This window comes from Prosopis cineraria, unplaced genomic scaffold (genome assembly GCF_029017545.1).
Source record: "Prosopis cineraria cultivar Desert tree isolate PC_DT_omini unplaced genomic scaffold, ASM2901754v1 PC1, whole genome shotgun sequence".
Taxonomy (NCBI): Eukaryota; Viridiplantae; Streptophyta; class Magnoliopsida; order Fabales; family Fabaceae; genus Prosopis; species Prosopis cineraria.
Window position 1 is genome coordinate 31,660,556 of NW_026555332.1, and position 20,672 is coordinate 31,681,227.

General features: G+C 30.2%; 1 long non-coding RNA gene and 1 pseudogene across 1 annotated transcript; both read right to left on the reverse strand.

The window, feature by feature from the left end:
• Positions 1-1,898: 1,898 nt before the first annotated feature.
• On the reverse strand, positions 1,899-3,076 carry LOC129295770 (uncharacterized). The gene is made up of 2 exons (XR_008589622.1): positions 2,669-3,076; positions 1,899-2,314 (listed from the first exon to the last, which is right to left on the reverse strand). It is a non-coding gene; the product is annotated as an uncharacterized LOC129295770 (long non-coding RNA).
• Positions 3,077-4,783: 1,707 nt separating this feature from the next.
• Positions 4,784-12,250, reverse strand: LOC129316025 (protein HOTHEAD-like; annotated as a pseudogene).
• Between the last annotated feature and the right edge of the window lie 8,422 nt (positions 12,251-20,672).

A 20,672-nucleotide genomic window follows, 5' to 3' on the forward strand; every position in this document is an offset into this window, starting at 1 on the left:
AGCAGTCGCGTTATCTTTGAGATGGAATGCACGCGAGCTTGAAGACGACTCGATCTGGTTAGGGCAATTCGACAAAATGCGATATAACGCATGCAAGCTTCAACTCAGTCTTCATTCGACAAGAAGTGATAAGGTGACTGTGCAATCTTAGTTCACCAAAGTGATTCAGCTTCGTCTGTGACAAGTTGGAACACCATAAAGAGGGATTCTGTAATCTGCTTCGTCTAAGAAGATGCATACACCAAAAATAGGTTTGTCTCCGATTTCAATGATTGAGTATTTGTCTGTAGAACACACCTTATAACTTTTATAGCTTATATGTTAGATATAAACCATTTGGGGTGGATTGACATAGTAATTTTGCAGCTTGTTCACTCAATATGTATAATGCATACATGATAATTGAAGGTACATTTTGACTGCCAGTAACGCTGTTCAACTTTCTTCAGTATTCTAAAATTGTTTAAAGATTATGGTCTTATAATATGGTTCTGCCTTTTCCTAATCCCATAGCTTTGCTAAATGCAAGAGGCATCATTTTCTCTATTATCTTGTAGCAAAATTAGTAATCAAGTAAGAATTGGCAAATAAATCATAAATATATTGTTTTTTATGGTCCTTTGCTTGATCTACTGACAATGTGAAATGCAAATGTAAGATAATTGCACTATTTACATAGTTGACTAGCTAATTTCTGCAAGTTTGTACCTTGCCCCTTGTGCTCTGCTCAAAAGCATAAAGGGAGAAAAGAAAAGATGCAAAATAATTTGAACGAAGAAAAGTATGTACCTTACCCCTTTCCCAAATTTGACTAGTTAAAAAATGGTTCCTCTTAACTTCAAAATAATTTCATTGGTAAATTTTGTAGGAGGCTTGGTGTTGCAACTATTTTGATTGGCTAAAGAAGATTACGCAGATGATGCAAGAGAAACAGAATCTGGAGCAACAAAATAAGCTCATGAATTAAGGGATACAGCATTTGAAGGAAAACAAAGAGCACCTGAAGTTAAACAAGAAAATGCGAGCATGAAGCAAGAGATTGAGAGGTTCAAGAGAAATTTGAAGGGCTTAAAAATTGTGTTGTTTATTGTATAGGAGAATTTGAAAGTAGTGGAATGTGGGTGTCACCATTTCTGTTATACTTTATTGATTAAGTAGGAATATTTCAAGTAGTGGAATGTGGGTGTCACCATTTCTGTTATACTTTATTGATTAAGTAGGAATATTTTAAAGTAGTGTAATGTGGGTGTCACCATTTTTATTATACTTTATTGATTAAGTAGGAATATTTTAAAGTAGTGGAATGCAATGAAGTAGGTTGATGAACCATTTTATTTGCTAGAATCTTTTGTATTGAAAGTAGTAAAATATAAAGTGGATAAATGGACCACCTTTACTGTAATTTATGGAACCATCATCATGGAATCAAGTTGAGCTTTGTTGCTAATCTCTTTTATCACTTTTTCTGTCAATTTTTTCTTGTTGCTGTCACTTAATATGACCCCCCACCTATACACACAAATTACCTACTGGTATTGCACAAAAACTGCTGGTAATGTGCAAAATGCATTGGAAATCCTATTGTCATATTGTTAAACTTGCTGTCATTTATTGAATTTGCTGTCACAGGACCCTTGCTATTGGCAAAATAATCTATTTTTTCTGTCACAATATTATGTGTTTGTACAGACACAGATTATAATGTTGGGACCACATTTTGTATGTGAAGAGAGGGACAACAATTAAAAAATCCCCCTCATGAACAGCAAAGTAAAAATAAATACCATCCAGAGTCATTTACTATTTAGAATGCTGTCTTTTTTTGCTGTCATGAATATAAGAAACTGAAAATATGAAACAAACTGAAACTGTATATTCGAACTGCTTGACAAAAGTGATTAGCAACAAAACTCATCTTTATTTCATAATGATGGTTACATAAATTACATTAACAGTGGCCTATCTACCCACTTTACATTCCACTACTTTTAGTACAACAAAAGATACATGATAGCCACTAATAAAGAACACAATCTTTAAGCTCTACGACTTTATCTTCAACCTCTCAATCTCTCTCACCATGCCCTCATTCTCTTCTTTCAAGTGCGCTTTGTCTTCTTTCAAGTGTTTTTCTCTTCCTTCATGATCTCATTCTCTTGTATCAAATTCTCTGTTTTCCTTCATGCTATCATTCTCTTCTTGGTGCTTTTCAAGAATCAGTGCTTCCACTAAGCCATATTGCTGCCACTAAGTCTTGCATCATTTTAGAATAAAAGCTTGGGCTTCTACGTGCGCACAACCTCCCATCGCAATTCTGTTAGATAGAAATCAGATTATCAGAATGTGTCTGGGGTTATGGCCTATCTAGAGAGGGAACCATTTCCAAAAGAAGAAAAATTCAATGAGTGAACCTATCAAAATATGCCAACTTGTCATTGTCTTGAAATAAAATTACACTATAACTATGAAGTTCATAAAATTACACTATAACCTATCAAATTCAAAGTAGCTATTCGAACAAAGCTGTAGTTTAGGCATCGAATGTTCTGTAACAAAAGAATCAAAGCAAGCAAGCATTTCAAATGAACCTATGGGAAGTAAATGGTAAGCAGTCATTTGAATCCTAATCCATGAATCGCAGGTCCTCTTTTTGATGAACGAGATGAACCTGTTGCATGAAGACAAAGTCAAATCGCCCCATCACTGAAAGACGAGGCTGAATCACCCAATCGCTTTCTGCAAAACTCGAATCCCTAATTTTTGAATCCACTCTCGTGGGTGAAATGAGATCCCTAATCACCCTTTTGCTTTATGTTGAATGAAGATTAAGGCGAAGCTCTCTGAACTGATGAACAACAATCCCAAATCTCATCAGGATGCCTTCGAAGTTCCTAAGTTTCAGAGTCCAATGATAACACCTTTTGTGTTCCGTAAGTCCCTCAAGGGATTTCAGAAAGTGTAAGGAGTAACATGTTTAATGGAGGAAACTTAAAGGAGGGAATAAAAAGAAAAATAAGCACAAGTACCAAATTAAAAACTGAAGAAAACTATACTAAAAAAATGGTTTTCCCTATTTAAAAAAGGATGAAAGAGCAAATATTTTCCTCTAAATTATAGGTTTTTTTCAATTTTTGAAATTGGTGCAATATAGTATTTACTATTAACAAAAATTAACTTTGATTATTGATTAATAAAAAAAGTCATAAAAGCACCTCAAAAATAATTAAAAAAGACCAATAAAATTATCTTAGTCATTTTTTGTAACTTTTTGAATCATTGGTCTATAATTTATGGGTCATTTACAATAATTTTTATCATTTTCAATGTCTTTTTCAAATCAACTAAACATCAAAATTAATTTTTTTAATAATAGAAGTCAAATTTCACTTTTTTCAAAGGTTGAAGATGAATATTATATCAAAAATAATTTTACAATTTCAAACACTCTTGGATTTATAGAGTTATAGTTTAGGAGTCATTTGTTATTTATCCTTTAAAAAATTCTATAATTTTTAGATGAAGTACTCCTTCTCCGTCATTATAGCTCCTACATTAATTTTTAGGTGACGTATCACATGTACCACAACATGTGGTATAGAGAGACATGCTCTGGTTCTATGTCATATAGGCTTGCACACCATGCGCCGCGGCGCATATATTAGATTCTCTTGTCATGATAGATTTTTGATATGAGCTTCCACCATGTGTCATTTTCACATCTGATGTTTAATTGGAATGATTCAAGTGTCCACACGAAACTCATAACATAATCTATCTCATGAAATAAGTTTGAATACAATCCAATAATCCAATATTAAATTGGATGCCTAGGTACAAAAAGCTATTTTTCTTTTAAAATTGAGCGCCCTAAATGTTTAATTCTCACATCTTGCCTCATTATACTACTTTAGGCCTGAATCAAGTCTAAAAAGACCAATACACTTGTTTAACACATCATATCACATCATATTCATAATTGACCTCTCAATGTCACATTACATATTTTGGTCTCATATGAGGTAATACACATAACCACACAAATGCAAACACACTTGTTTCACTTTCAACTATTTGACTTCTACTTATAGAGTTAAGTCTCATCATATGGTCGGCAATCACAGTCTACTTGAATTACACACAAAGGAGTATTATATATATATATATATATATATATATATTGTGAAAAGGGGTAAAAAAATTAACTAAAAATTTAAATTTAAACTAAGGACGGTGATTTTCTTTTAAAATTTTAAAAATTCAAGATCTTTATTTATAGTAAATATTTTTATATGGTTCTTAAACTTTTTTTTCCCAACCATTTTTAACACACGTCCTCACCGTATAATCGAAGTTTTTAAACATACATTCAATTAATAAAATTAATATTGTATAATTTTTGATAGAATAATTTTAATACTGTCAAAAATTTAAGTAAAATATAAATTTTTAAAAATTTGAGTAAATCCATGTAATTTTTAAAAATTGAAAAAAGATCTTTCTATTTTACTCTTTTTTGTATTATTATTATTATTTTTTTATTGCTCACAGGTACCTTTCTATTGAAGGTAATTTTGTTCGAAGTAGAGTCAAGCATTAAATGAGAGCATCTCTCCCAACGAGATTCAAACCTTGGATTAGAATTAGCCAATGTCAAATTGAATAACAAATTAAAATTAAAATTGTTTATATCAAGTAAAATTTCATACTGTAATAAGTTGAAATATTTAATTTATGTATTTTGAAAGAGACACTAACTCATCCAAAACCTATAGAATCAATAATCTTATGTAAATTTGACTGGGATAATTTTATTATCAAAATATTTTATAGACACAAAGTACTGCAAACTTTTGCCCTTGCAAGGTCAATTTTATTAAAATATTATTATAACCCATCCACATACTGCAAAGACTGAGGTAATCTCTTCAATTCTGTCTTTCTCTTGAAATCTTCTTCCCCATGTACCTGCCCAAAGTAATAATAAAACAAAGTTATTCATTAATCAACTCCAATCACCAGCATTCTCAAATGAACAAAGTTTAGATTAATCCAAGAAAAGAAAGAATGAAAATCAGCCTATGATGTTTCTATTGAATAGTAAACACAAAAGAATCAATGAACTTTCCCAAATTTACAAGTCAATGTACTTATTAGGAAAAATAGCAATAAAAACCTCTTCTTGTCAAAACTCAAATGAAAAATGAACTATTGTTAATTTAAAATAAATTAGTTGTTGAAATCTAAACGGATATTTATTGATAAAAGACTAACCAGCATAAAAAATTATCCATTTAAATTTTGATAACAAGTGATCTTTGACTAATATAAATTTCTTCCAGCGATTTTTTATTAATATTTTCCCTACTTATTATTACCTTCCGAGCATCATGAGGGTGGCTTGAGGATTGGTCCCAGGTGCACTAAAAAAGGTTGAACCATCAATAACTCTCAAAGAATCCACACCCATGAACTTATAATCATGATCTACAACCTTATCAACCTTGCAACCTCCATGGTAATGATATATTGTGAGGACAGTGTCTATACAATATTGTTCCAAAGAGAATGCAGCACGTGGATGTCTTGGCCTTAAGTTAAATGGTAAGATCAAGAAAAGGTCAATTAATGCTTGGACTGGCACGTTCTTATATCGAAACTTTGAGAAAGCTTTGGAGTTTATCACATCTATAATGGTTTTCATGCCTTCAACACAGATCTTAAGGTCTTCTGGTTCCTTGAAGTAGTTGAATGTGACTGATGGATTGTCATTTGGATTAGTAGTATGGAGCTCAAGATGGCCTTTTGAGAGTGGTCCTGTGACTTTCTCAATGATCATTCCTCCTTTAAGATTTAAACTGGCAAGAGATTCAAAGGTTTTCGTCCACATACTTGCATTTGGTTGAGGGAAATACATGAAGGGTTGGCCCGTCTTCAAATAATAAAAGCCAAGTTAGCTTACTTTATCAAAACAATCAAACTTTGATAAAAGAGGATATATGGAATAAGAATAAGGTAGAATTACATTAAAGTTCCACACAACAAAATTAATTATTGCACTATCCATAAACAATTGAAATAAGGCCATTGTGTTGTAAATGGCCTTATTTTAGTTGTTAATAAATTTTACAGTGGTTAATTTCTTGTGTGTGATCTGTATGTAATTCTCCCTAAGAATAATAAGTGATAAATTTATCCATGGACCAGAGAAATACTTAGATAAATTGGGTGTGCCATGTCATTTGTAATTTATTCAATTAAAATACTCCAAATAATTTAAATAAAATCTTGTGTGACATTTTTTAATTGATTTATTCATATAATAGAATATACATTTGATTTATTGCCTTTTACCTTTTTACTATTATTAATATCTGAAACAATTTATATTTAATATCATGTTTTTATTAGACAGATTACAAATGACGTGATGCACCCAATTTACTTAAGAATTTCTCTCATGGACCATGTCTAAACCAATTCAATTTACATTTAGAGGCACAAAGTTAGGCGTAGCCCTAGTAAATAAATTAGGCCATTAATCAAGGTTTGAACTTGGCACATGGATGAGGACCAAGCATGCCATTACATGGTCCATGTAAGTCCGAGTCACAAGAAGTAGGGGTGAGCATTGGTCGGTTTGGTTCAGTTCGGTCTCAAAATATGCAAAACCGATCAACCGAATAATACTGAAAATGAAAACCAAATCAAACCAAACAAACCAATCAAACCGAATAAGGATCGAACTGAAATTTGATAATTCGGTTTGGTCAGTTAATTCAATTTTTTAGTTTCATATTGGGCTATTGAAATTGGGCCCATTTTTTAAAATATTAAAACAAACAACACTACAAAATTAAGCCTTTTTTTTCTATTCATTTTTTTTTCAATATGAGCCTATTTTAATTACACCCATATGACATAAAGTCCAAATATTATAAAGGCATGGATAATCAAATAAACACCGATGATCAAATAATAGCCCCATAATCCAATCACAACACTATAATCTAATTACAGCCATGCTAAATATATAATTGTAACAAAACAGACACGTGAGTGATGAAAAATAAAAATAAAATAAAATAAAATAATTTATAAATTAAATATAATTTATAAATTAATAAATTATATATAATTTAGTCGGTTCGATTAATTTGATTTTAAATTTTACTAACCAAATTGAACTGATCAACCGAAATATTTAAAATAAAAAAAACTGAATCAAACCGAAAAATTTAATAGATTGAATCAAATAGATAAAATTCGATTCGATTTAATTTTCAGTTTCAATTTAGTTTTGCTCACCCTTAACAAGAAGTGTCCAACTTTAAACCAATGATTAAAAAATCAATATATTCAAGCACGGACCTATGTTGGTGATTTGGGCCCCACTCTCTCCCGACAAAAATGATTTGTAATTTTGATTTCAGAGCATAGTAGCAATAATATGTAAAAAAATTGCAATTTATAACACTAACAATGTTAGGGAAATGTATTCAGAGTTAATTGTGATCCCAAATGTTCAATTATTAAGTTCGAAAGAAAGTTTTATTAAACTATTATAACACTAACAAAGTTGTTTAATAATGAATATTAGACGTTGGGGTGACAACAAGAGAAAACAATCTGAATAATAAAAATAAAAATATTAAACACATGTTCCGTACGTCATACAAAACAAAATAAAAAAAAAAACATTTGTTGGCTAACCTGGTTGGTTGGAGTCTCAAAAATGCTTTCAAAAGCTTGAGCCAAGGAAGCTCCCAAGCCCAATCCACTGCCTGCTTCAATATAGCTCCCAAACTTAGTGATGCCTACTATTTCGACGAGAGAGAGTTCAACAGGTAGAGGAGATGGCACTAGCAAAGCATTCATGGGGTTATCAGCGATATCTTTGCCCACCATGGGCTGATCCAACACCACTTTGATCCCATGGGCCTGAAGGTGTTGGGCCGGCCCAATACCACTCAACATCAATATTTGTGGGCTCCCTATTGCACCTGCAGATAATATTATCTCACCCTTCTGTTTTAGGTGTGCTTGATGTGTGACCCCATCCTTGTCTTTGAATGTTACTCCATAGGCTTGTGGTCTCTTGCTTTCTTTGCCTAAAACAATTCTCTTTTGTGGTCATTTTCAAGAATAAATCTGCCTTCAACTTACCTTTCTATGATCATTTCCTTGAAAATTCTTTCATCATGAAGTTAGTTGATATTTACGTCAAGCAATCATTTATTTTTGCAATTAAAATTGTTTTGATTCAAGTATCAAACATGTGTCGTGTAAGAACAAAGAACAAATTGAGTAAAGATCATGATTACCTGAACCATCTTGAAACAAAATCCTCTGCACAGTGGCATGAATGTAAACTGAAATAGAGTTAGGGTCAGCATATGTTAACAAATCAGCAGCAGTATGCCTGTTTCCCTTGTCATCAAAAATAGTACCTCCAACTTTAGTCCCAACCAAATGATCAAAACTAAAACTATTATAAGGCAATACTCCCACTTCCTTTAGCGCATCTCTCACTGCTGACTGCCATTGCCTCACATTTGGTTGAAACACCACCTTCTTCTCCACCCACTCATATGACTCATTCACTAGTCTCTCGTCCCAGCCTGCTTCCTCACAAATGCGGGCTCGGCTCGTGAATAAAATCCAGCATTTATTACAGAGCCACCGCCTAGTGCTCGAGCTCGAGCATTGAGAACCCCATCAGTGGATATGAAGTGCTGGGCAAAGGAAGATGGGGTGATGTCAATGAGGGAATTAAGGAAGTTGTTGAGGTTAATTTTGTCAGGATGGGTGTAAGGTGAGCCTCCTCGTTCAAGGACAAGGACATTGGCTCCTTGTGAGAGGGTTGCAGCTAAGGGACACCCACATGTTCCTCCTCCTATTACTATGTAGTCATATTCTGATACTATTGGTGCAAACTTTGCGTCTTTAATGAAAGTGAAATTTAGACCTGCATATAAAATAAAGATTATAGAAATTAAATAATTGGTACAAAATGTAGTAACATACTATAAAGGATAATTTAGGAATTTTCACATGAAGAGAGAGAGAGAGAGAGAGAGAGATAAGTTGAAAGGGAGGAATAAATTCCTACCCTTAGCACCATCTCCTTTTTCAAATCTCTCTCCAACCAAACATAAAATAATGGATGAAATTAGATACATCGAAACATCAATAAAAATTGTTGTACTGGTGAATTACATCTTGGTTTAAGTCCCACCTGATTTATGAATCAACCTTGTCAAGGATTATGTGAAATCAACAATTTCTTTTTGGGCAGAAAAAAATTTAGATGAATTAGGTTTCGAGAGTTCACTAAGATCAAGACATATTTTTAAACTTAAAGAGTATTTATATAAGTATTTATAGATCAATTTTTTATGTTATAAATTCTTACCAACTAAACTAACGTTTGTTGGTCGAATCAACAAATATAATACAATTATATGCACACATATAAAAAAGATTGGAGCTAGAAATAAGAGCTAGACTTGATCGGCTATCCATTTAATATGTATTTATAAGTGTTTAGAATATATGTTTTTTTTAAACAAACTGGATTTTGAAGTCTAGCCTTGATAGGTATTGAAAAAAGAAGCTCGAGTTGCTTGTTTGCACCCTTTTTATTTTACCCCTAAAAAATAAAATAAATATTTTTAATTTTAAAATTGAATTTAAACTTTAGAATATATGTTTAACTCTAAATTAAAATTTCTATTATTTTTTAATTTTTTAACATTATAATTTATATTCTTTTTAAATTTAAAATATTATAATTGGACATTTTAATTTTTTTTAAAAAAACTGGCTTACAGTCACCTTAAAGCTATTTGAATAAAATCTAAGCTTTTAAAAAATGATTGATTTTGAGATAATCAAACTTATAAACATGAACCTATATAAGTTCAATCTGCTCGTTTCTTGGCTCTAGATAGGATGAGGCTTGAGCAGTTGGGCCATTTTTATATTTAATGTGCTTCCCAATACTTCAAGCCACTCGCTTGGAATGCGGTATTCAAGCATATCATTGTGGAATGTGATGTTCTCTGCGTTATCAAAAAATAATAATTAATAATCAAATTACCTGTATAAAAAATAATTTAAATACTTCTTACTGGTTTCGATTGAGTGATTGAAGGTGTCTTTAATAAAAATAATAAAAAGTATATGACTTGATTGCAAAATGTTGGGAGGTCCAAATTAATCATGGCTATCGAAGGTAATGCTTGCGCCAATTTCCTTGCCAACTTGCTGTTCTTGGTCAAAAGTCAATTTCTTGGTTGCCACGCTCTCACCAAACATCTCGAGGATCTTGTTTCCCTCATTTTAAATGTCCAATTTGGGGCTACCAAGCCATACATTATGTACTGTCAAATACTCTTCCAGTTTTTTTTTTATAAGTAATATGTAAAATCTATCAATCTTATCAATATTAATGTAAAAAAATACAAAAATAAAAATACATAAAATTTTAAATATACCCTTATATAACAAATTCAAAAACAATATCATATTATTTTTTTCTCTCATAAAAGGATAATTTAAAAAAATATATTTTAATTATTACTTAAAAATAAATGGGACTAAAAGAAATACTCTTTAATATAGTTGTTTAGTCTTGTTAGCCTGGCCTTATCCAAGCTATTCGGACTCATTAAGCCAAGATTTAGGTTGGGCACTCTTGTCCATCTTGGACCAAACATATGCCATTTGTTTTTTTTCAATTTTTAAAAATTTTCTTTTGAAAATTATTTATTTTATGATATTATTTTTAAAAAAGTTATCATGTACTGTTATTTTTATGATATTTTTGGGCATTATATTTCCTATTTTTATAATTTTTAATATCTTTTAAAATTCAAAATTTGTTTTTAACTTAATATTATGTAAAAATACTTTATATTTGTTGTCATATGTAATTTTAAAAATAATAAATTTTGATTTTAATATTAGTTGTGTAAAGAATATATGTTGAATGATAATAATTATATTTTTTTTAAAGATAAATTTTTTTATATTCTTTTTAAAAAGTATTTTTAAAAATTTCTTTTCTTTGTTTTTTTTTTCTTTTTCGAGTTAGGCCAAACCTGGCCCATCACTTGGGCATCAGATTGATGTGAACTAGACACCAGGCTGAGCATCATAGGCATGGGTGATACTTGGCCCAATTCTATTTACGTGCAACCCTATTCCTTCTAACACATAAATGACATTTTTGCACATAAAATATACTAATTATCAACTAGCAAAATTGTCAAAAGTTATGCATATATTTAGGAAAAACATACCTTTTAGTTCTTGCACTTTGCTTGTATTTTGTTATAAGTTCCTATCCTTTTTTCGGTGTTTTGGATTCCTAAACTTAATTTTTTTTTGGTGTTTTACATTCATTCAATGTCCTTACACTTTGTTCATTTAGAACTTAGAACTCCAAAAATGAAAATGAAGGGACTTAGAATACTAAAAAAAAAAAAAAGAATGCAGAAACCAAAAGATATATTTTCCCACATATTTGTGTATGTATATTTGTACGTATGTTCTTTCAGGTTATATGGATATTTGTTAATTAAAAAAGTTCGCTAGTCACATACCTAGTCAATATAGACATATATAATAGCAACATGGTTAGTTAATAGTGTGTGCTGACAAATTCTTTTTCATTTTACCCCACGAATCCTTAATGTTTCAGGGAAATTAGGACACAATTTTTACAGTTAACAAATTAAATTATTAATTATTCAACTAACTTTTACCTAACCTTTTTTAATCTTTATAAATTATTTAACTAGCTTCTATCTTTAGAACCTGTTGAAGGTACAAAGTCATTACAAACTCATATATCTTAAACTTAGCCGATCGAGTTTTCAAGATTAAACAAAAACTTTCCGGGGGGATGACAATAGTTTAGAGTATGATCAGTATATATATATATAGAGATTCAATACACAAAAAAAGGAAGAAATTTAATTAAACAAATGAGCAGGATTCAGTTGCTGAAAATATAGACTTACCATTTTCGGAATAAGGAAAGAAGCCATTAAAGAACCAGAAGCTTCCGGAAAGAAATGTCCAGATTAGTTGCAGCAACCTCCAAACCATCTTATGAGGTTTGTGTTATCTTCTGAAGGAAGATAAGGAAGATCTCTAAACCACGTGCTTTTATGATATATATACCGATCAGGCCACTTTGTGCGTTCAGAATCAGCACTTGGGCACAAGGACGCAGAAGCAGATAATATATACACATATATACACAAACACACACACACACACACACAGCCAGCGGTTTCAGAGAATTGATATTTTAATTGAATGGTCATAATTTCAATGGCTCCTAGCATACGGTCTTCATCTTATCTTCCAGCTGTCCAACCTCCAACGTAAGGGCCCATATTTGATTTGAAATTATATATTACTCAGGGAATTAAGAATAAAAATTTAGAAATTAAAGGTCGGTTTTTGTTCTGTTTTTTTTATTTTTTAAAAACTATTTTGTAATACAATTTTAAAAACTGTTTTTAAAACAAAATGAAATGAAAATTCATTTGGTTATATCAAGTAAAAATAGTTTTATAATTAAAAAATGGACTGATATAGGCAATTAGTTGTGGTAATTAATAATAAAAATTAGTTAAGGTAACTATAATTTTTAATAACTAAATGTAGTGTATTTTAAAAACAAAAAAAAATAAAATAAAAATAACTTAAATTGTTCTATTTTTTGGTTTTAAAAATAAAAAATGAAAACATGTTTTAGAAACAAACAAATGAAAAACACTTATCCAAACAAATTTTTAAGTTTTTATTTTTAAAAACAAAAAATGATTTTTTAAAAATACAAAGCAAACAGGACTTTAATATCATCATTAAAAACCTAAAGTTATATATTAGCATTTAAGGATTAAAACATTTTTAAAATTACTCAATATAAAACTTGAAAACTAGAGGTGTTTACAGGGTGGGACGATAACAATCTTATCCTATGTCCCATTTCCCAAAATAAGTCATGAATGAATTTTCATACTGCGTCTTTTCCTATTTAAGATCAAGGCAGGACAATATCAAAAAATCTAGTAACCAAAGAAAAAAAAAATGGAGGAGAGAGTTGGAAGTGTAAGAATTAAAAAACATATATGATGATGTTAACAATTTTAAATTTAAATAATTAAACATAGTTTTTTTCCCCTACCTGAAACTGACAAAACCCCACAAAGTGATAATAAACTAACACTAACAGTTAACCACACAACAAATAAAAATATTATTATATATTAATTGAAAGGGGTTAATTTACAGAAGTTGACCCCTCATGTCACCCACCCCACACCAACAAAAGCAAACAATGATCGAAAAAACCTCCATTCACATGGTTGGTGGGAATGCTTTTTCCTTCCTCAAATCAAGAGCCTTTGAAAGTTACAGGACTTTTGTATTCACCATCCTCATCCATCCTTACTATTTCTTTTTTATGATATTTATGTGAATTACCAAGGACTTTCCTAGTTAAATTATATTTTTCTTTTTAAGTTTATAGAAGTTTAAATGTGATATTTTTTATAATTAGTGTTAATTGTAATTAAGTTTTGGAATTGAAGTTGCCAAGAGCATGAAATGGAGGCAACCAGATGTTGTCATGAAAGGAAAGATATATTTTCCTGTAAGTTTTGGCAGCTAGCTCCGATGGCTGTGAACTCCATAGAGACTCGGACATGATGCAAACAGAAGGTATTGAGATTATTACAAGAAGAGGACTTTGAGACTCGACTGTTCTCGGAGGATCGAATGTGAGAGAACAATCTGACTCTAATATCATGAAACAATTGATGGTATTCGAGAAAGAAGAAAAATAGAGAAAGAAAGAAACGAACAAAAAAGGTTTAGAGAAATGAAATAACCTATCATAATAAATACAAAGTATTCTATCATAATTACAATAAATAAATTAATCAAGAGCTAAATAGTATGAAATCAAATTCCAGATTATAAAGCTTAATTACAAGTTACAACTAACAAATAGATTGAGGCTTGGCAAAAAAGGTGAGCATTGAGACTAGTGGTCCGTAATTGGTTGGATTTATGCAAGGGGATTATATGTAATCCTAATGAAATTTCCATCTATAAATCATTTGGGTGCCATTTTAAATGTAAATGACATTTCGTAATGTATTCTCAATTATACCATATGTAGTAATGGGAATTACATTGAAAAAAGAAAAAAACTATCCACTATAAATTGTATCTAACTGAATTTCATATATCAATAAAAGTTTTTTATTTAATTAAAATCACATCAAATCACAACAATTATTATGATTTCAACTAAATAACAAACTTTTATTATTATCCTTTTGATGTGATTTCAACTATAACAAGCCATGAAACTGTGGGTGGGATTAGAGTGTGCTTAATTGGTATTAAAAAAGGAAAAATACTTAGACAGATTGAGTATACCACGTCATTTGTAGTTTGTCTAATAAAAATTTAAGATGGTATTAAACATATGTTAATTTGATATTAATGATAGTAGAAAGAGAAAATGCAGGAAATTAAATGTGTATTTTGTTATAAAAATAAAATCAATTAAAAAATATTATATAAATTATTTAAAATATTTTAATTGGATAGATTGTAAATGATATGGTGTATTCAATATACTTAAGTATTTCTCCTAAAAACATAAATTGATAGTGGGTAAATATCATAGTATCGGAGGATGGCAAATTTGTGAAATAACATAGAATGAAGGTACAATGTTAAAAATAAAAAGAAAATTGATGATAATACCTTTGGGAAGTTGGCAATATTTTTAATTAAATATAAAAGTTCAATTGTAAGCTTTAAAAGCTCAGTTATAAATTTAAAAAATTAGTTACGAATAGGTTATACTTAAACTACATATAAGCTTTATAAATATTAAAAGATCAATTGTAAATTTTGGAAAATTATTTTTGAACATAACAAATTAATTGTAAATAAATTGCAAATTGTGAGAAGTTTTCCTACAAATTTAATTATAAAATTATAAAGGGTTAATGAGCCTTTAAATTATTGTGGGAATAGTATTATGGATCCTAAGCTCATGAATGTGTAAAATCTTTCTTCAACTTCTAAATTTCTAGCATATGAAACCTTGCCATTAAATAGCAGTTACTTTTCAAGTTATGAGGCCCATTCACATGTTGATGTGGCACTCATTCCTCCTCACCAAGGTGTGAGTGGACCCCACAATCTAAAAAGTAATAGCTGTTTTTTATTCTTTGATGGTGGGATTTAGGTGCTTGAAATTTAAAAGTTGAAGGAAGCTTTTACATATTTCATTATTTTAGGATTTGAGATGCTATTCGTGTAATATGTTAACAAGTACATTGCTGATTAACCCAATTATAAAAGGGGGAACTACAATGGTAATAAACTGTGGAAACTTTATTGAAACGCCTAAGTGCTTAATTCATATACTCGATAAGTTCATCAATTGAATTTCTTGGTTTTTGTAATTATTCAACCTTCTAATATTTACAATTAAATTTTTATGATTGAGAAAATTCTATAATTTTTAGATGAGGTGCTTCTTCGTCATTCTCCTACATTAATATTGTTTGTAATCATGAATATTCTCCTATAATAATATAATTTTTAATCTTTATCCTACTAAGTGGGTTGATTATATGGATTTGTGTTCTATCATCAACCAAGCTTTTAAAAATATTGTTAACTAGGAGGTCTCATTCAAAAACTTTCATAAATGTTTTATTTAGTCTTCCTCTACCTCTCTTTATAGAATTCAAGATTATCCATTTCAATTTCTATACTAATACCTCCCACATCTCTCTCTATATATGTCTAAACCATTTCAAATGATTTTATACCATTTTTTCCTCAATAAATGTCACACCCACTTTTTCTTGTATATAATCATTTTGGATTTTATTCTTTTGTGTATGCTCACAAATCTATTTTAACATTTTTATCTCTGCTATTTTAACTTTATGCTACTACTGCTCCTTTAAAGTCCAACATTTATTACCATATAACATAGCTAGTCACATAACAGTTTGATAAAACTTCCCTTTAAATTTATCAAATACCTTTCAATCACAAATAACTCTTTTAACTTTTTTCCAATTAAACCATCTTGCTTGTATCCTATATGTAACATCCTCATCAATTTTTCCATCATGTTGAATAATAGCTCTCAAATATCTAAATTTTTTCACTTGTAGTATAATTTAATCTTGCAAGCTCACTTAAATTACTACTAGTGGGTCTCTTATCAAAATTGTAGTGCAAATATTTTATCTTACTCCTACTCAAGCAAAAATCCTTAGCTTTAAGGTCCTCATCTATAACTTAAGTTTGTAATTAATTTCTTCTCTTATCTCCATAACAAGAACTATATCATCCATAAAAAGCATAAATTTGGAGATTTTTTCTTGAATATACTCAGTCAAAAGATCTAGAACTAGGTTAAACAAATAAGGACTCAAAATGATATCTGATGTAGTCTAATTCTTATAGGAAAATCCTTTTTTTGACTATCACACATTCTTATGTTGGTTGTTTTCCCTTCATACAAATATCTTGTATCACTCTAATATAGGCACCCTAAACTTTTTTATTTTCTAAGGCTTTCCAAAGTACTTCTCTTTGTACATGGTCATGAGCATTTTTTAAATAAATGAAAACCATGTGTAAATCTTCACCTTTGCTTTGATATTTTTCCATTAACCCCTTAGTAAATAAATCACTTTTGTAATCACCTTACTTGGTATAAAGCCATATTGATTCTCAAAAATATCAATCTCTAATTTCAACTTATAAGCTGTAATCACTTTTCCTACAATTTCATTATATGACCTATAAGCTTAATTTATCTATAGTTTGCACAATTTTGAATATCCCTATTATTTTTGTAAATAGAAACTAAGGTGCTTCTCCTCCATTCTTTAGGAATTTTCTTGAGTTGTAAAATCTTGTAAAATAACTTAGCTAGCCACAACACCTTCTCTTCACCTAAATATTTTTACACTTCAATAGGGACACAATCAGGTCCATTAGCAAGTTACTAAATCCTCCAAGTTACTAGATGAGCCCCCTCTATCATTAAAAAGTTTTTAAAAATATGTCTCCTTTCCATCTTTGATATCATCATCTACAATCAAATCTCTTCCTTCTTTATCGTTTATATACCTTACCTATTCCAAATCTCTTAATTTTTCCTTACTCTTAGCAATCTTATAAATTTTTTATTCTCCATCCTTTGACCCAAGACCTCTTCAAATACTTTAGAATGAGCATCACTCATAGCTTTCTTAGTTTCCTTTTTATCCATGTAATACATTTCCCAATTTTTAGTATTATTGCATAAATGAATGGCTTTAAAACATTCATTTTTATGTTTGACTTTTTCATGTACATTCTCATTCCATGCCACCAAAACTCCTTATCTTTTGAACCAAAAACTTTTGATTCTCCCAAAACTTTTATACCAACCTTCCTTACTTTCTTAGTCAAATCCTTTCACAAGATGCTAGTACTTTTTCGAGACTTTCAAATTCCTTTGGCCAAAAGATTCTACTTAACAATTTCTCGCTTTTCACCTTTTAATTGCCACCACTTAATCCTTAACCTTACCACTTGCTGTCGCTTTTAATTTCTACTCTTATCTCACACATTAAGGACCAAGACTCTACATTGTGTTGTAATGCCAAGAATCACCTTACAATTGTTAGGATCATGAATAATATATGAAACAAAATATTACACACACACACACACCCTATTCTATCTTAATTATTAGGCAAAATTAACTAATTTTATAGTTTTAATGCAATGGTAGATGACATACCAAACTTGTAGAAGAATATGTGACTTTTTAATGTTACCTTTCATTGAAATTAGTGACCATAATAAAGTTTTGTGTAGAATTAAAAGCATGCCAACAATGTAGCATCTAATGGTAATATCACTTTTTCAAATTTAATAATAATAATAATAATAATAATAATAATAATAATAAATAATAATAATAATAATAATAATAGATTGTAAACTCATCAAATATCTATTTATTATTTTCTATTCAAAATTTAGAAAACTTAGGAAAAAGTATAATAAATAAGCATAGTTTCTATGTTTGGTTAGAGGAGAGGGGAGGGGAGGGAAGGGGAGGAATCCCTTTAATTTAAAGGGGAGGATTTATGATCTCAGACATTTCTGAATCTATAGTTAAGGGGCTAATTTGTTATTTTACCTTATATCTAATTCAATATAAAAGTTTAATTGTGAACTATAGAAGCTCGTTTATAAAATTTAAATCTCATAAGATCACTTGTAAATTTTAGAAAATTAATTTTGAACACAAATTAAGTAGATAAATTGTAGGGTTAAAGTACAAATTTACCCTTAAAGTTTTTTCGAAGGCACCATTGATATCATAAAGTATTTAAAGGCACAATTTCACCCCAATGTTAAAACAGTACAAATTTGTCCCGAGCTAATGATTTGACCATGTTGACTGTTTATTTTAACATTTTCACCATTAAAATCCACATTTCAAAGCCCTTTTTCCCTTCCCCTTTCCTCTAGTATATCCATTTTCCCTAGATAACTTGCCATGCATTACAGCCTTCTACTCCATCATGATTTACGACAAGAACATTGTGATCTGAATCAATTTTGCTCCACCACTCCAGGCATATCTCCAAACAGCTCGGTGCCTCCACTTTCACCAACTTCCTCTACCTCTTCCCACCTCCATACCCACCTCATCCTCTTCTCATACTTCTATGACAACAACACGTACATCGTTTGAGAGCAAAACATCATCGACTTCACCACTTACTATGATTAGAGATACATGTAAATATTTGAAAAAAAAGGAGCCAAACTAGTAACAACAGACATCTTGAATTCACAACAAGAACACCAAACAAAGAAAGGCATATCAAATTCAAGATAAGAACACCAAACAAAGAAAGGCAATCTGAATACTAAATCAAAATCAAAACCTAAATTAAAAAAATAAAAATTGAAACCACTCAACTTGATTGCAACAGATTATTATTTAAACTTTTAAATTTGAACAATAAATCAAAATCAAAACTACCCAAATCAAGAAATCATCATTTTTCTCCCTTTTCCTTTAGATTGCAACGACTTTAACAAGCTTTGGTGGCTTCCAAACACCATGTGACATGCTTTTATTGAAAATGTCGAATTACTAAAGGAAGAGCTTCATCCACAACAGTTTTTAATAGGTGGGAGTTCACAAGTGAGTTTTTCAAGAAGGGATAGAAGCTTTTACTCATGCATGAAGGATAATCCAAGAGAAAAACCTAGATCACAGCATATTGCATAGAAGAACCCAGATAGTAGTGCATCACAACATATGGCAAAAGTTAGGGAGAAACCTAGATACCTTCTAATTAAATGGTGATGAATTTGCTAGGGCTGCATCGCATGATATCACGAGACAGTAGGAGAGAAGATCCATGAGTGTTCATGTGCAATCGCGTACAAGTGATATAGTGAACTTCTCAAGCTTCGAAGGTCGATTGGGATGCTTGCAATTAAAGGAAGAGAAAGAGAGTATCCAAAAAGGTAGAGAGGGAGAGAGGGATAGCAAGATGGTGAGCTGACATGCGTGGTGTAAGGTAGGATGAGGAAGAGGAAGAGTTGATATTGCAACGGGCAAGTGACATGGCTTTTAGAGATTTAAGTTTGACAGTCAAAAGGTTAATGTTAACAGTCAAAGTAACAGTGGGGCAAATTTATACCTTTTTAAAAACATTAGGGTAAAATTATGCCTTTAAATACTTAAGGATACTAGTTGTGCCTCTGAAAAAACTTCAAAGGCAGATTTGTACTTTGACCCTAAATTGTAAATTGTGAGAAGTTTGTAAATCCTAAAAATTTGATCAGGAAAAAGGGGAACTAACTACAATGGTAAATTGTGGAAACCTTGTTGAAATGGTTAAGGACAACCTAATTCATAGTAACACTTGAAAGTTCATCAATTGATTTTCTTGATTTTATAATTAGTAAACTTCTAATATTTATCATTAAAATTTTAATATTTAAAAAAAGGATAAAAGAGAAAATATTTGCCTATAAATTATAGGTCCACAAGCATTTGAGGACGTAAACTTATTTCTAGTGGAATAGTATTCCCATTTAGCTTTTGAAAATGGTGCAATGTAGTATCTACCACTAACAAAAGTTAAATTTGACCATTAGTTAATAAGAAAATGTCATAAAAGGACATAAAAAATTACCCAAAAAAAACAAATAAAATTTTCTCAGTCGTTTTCTATAATTTTTTTAGTCATTGGTCTATAATTTATGCATCATTTACAGTAATTTTTTTATCTTTTTTATGTAATTTTTAATGTCATTTTGAAATCAACTAACTATCAAAGTTAACTTTTATTAATTATAGGAGTCAAATTACACATTTTTCAAAAGTTGAAGATGAATATTATACCAAAAATAATTTTACAGTTTCAAATACTTTTAGACTTATAGGGTTATAGTTTAGGAGTCATTTGCTATTTTATCCTTTAAAAAATTATATGATTTTTAGGTGAGGTACTCCTTATTCGTAATTGTAGCTCTTACATTAATCTTGTTTGCAATTAACTAGGTCTGCACATGCTACT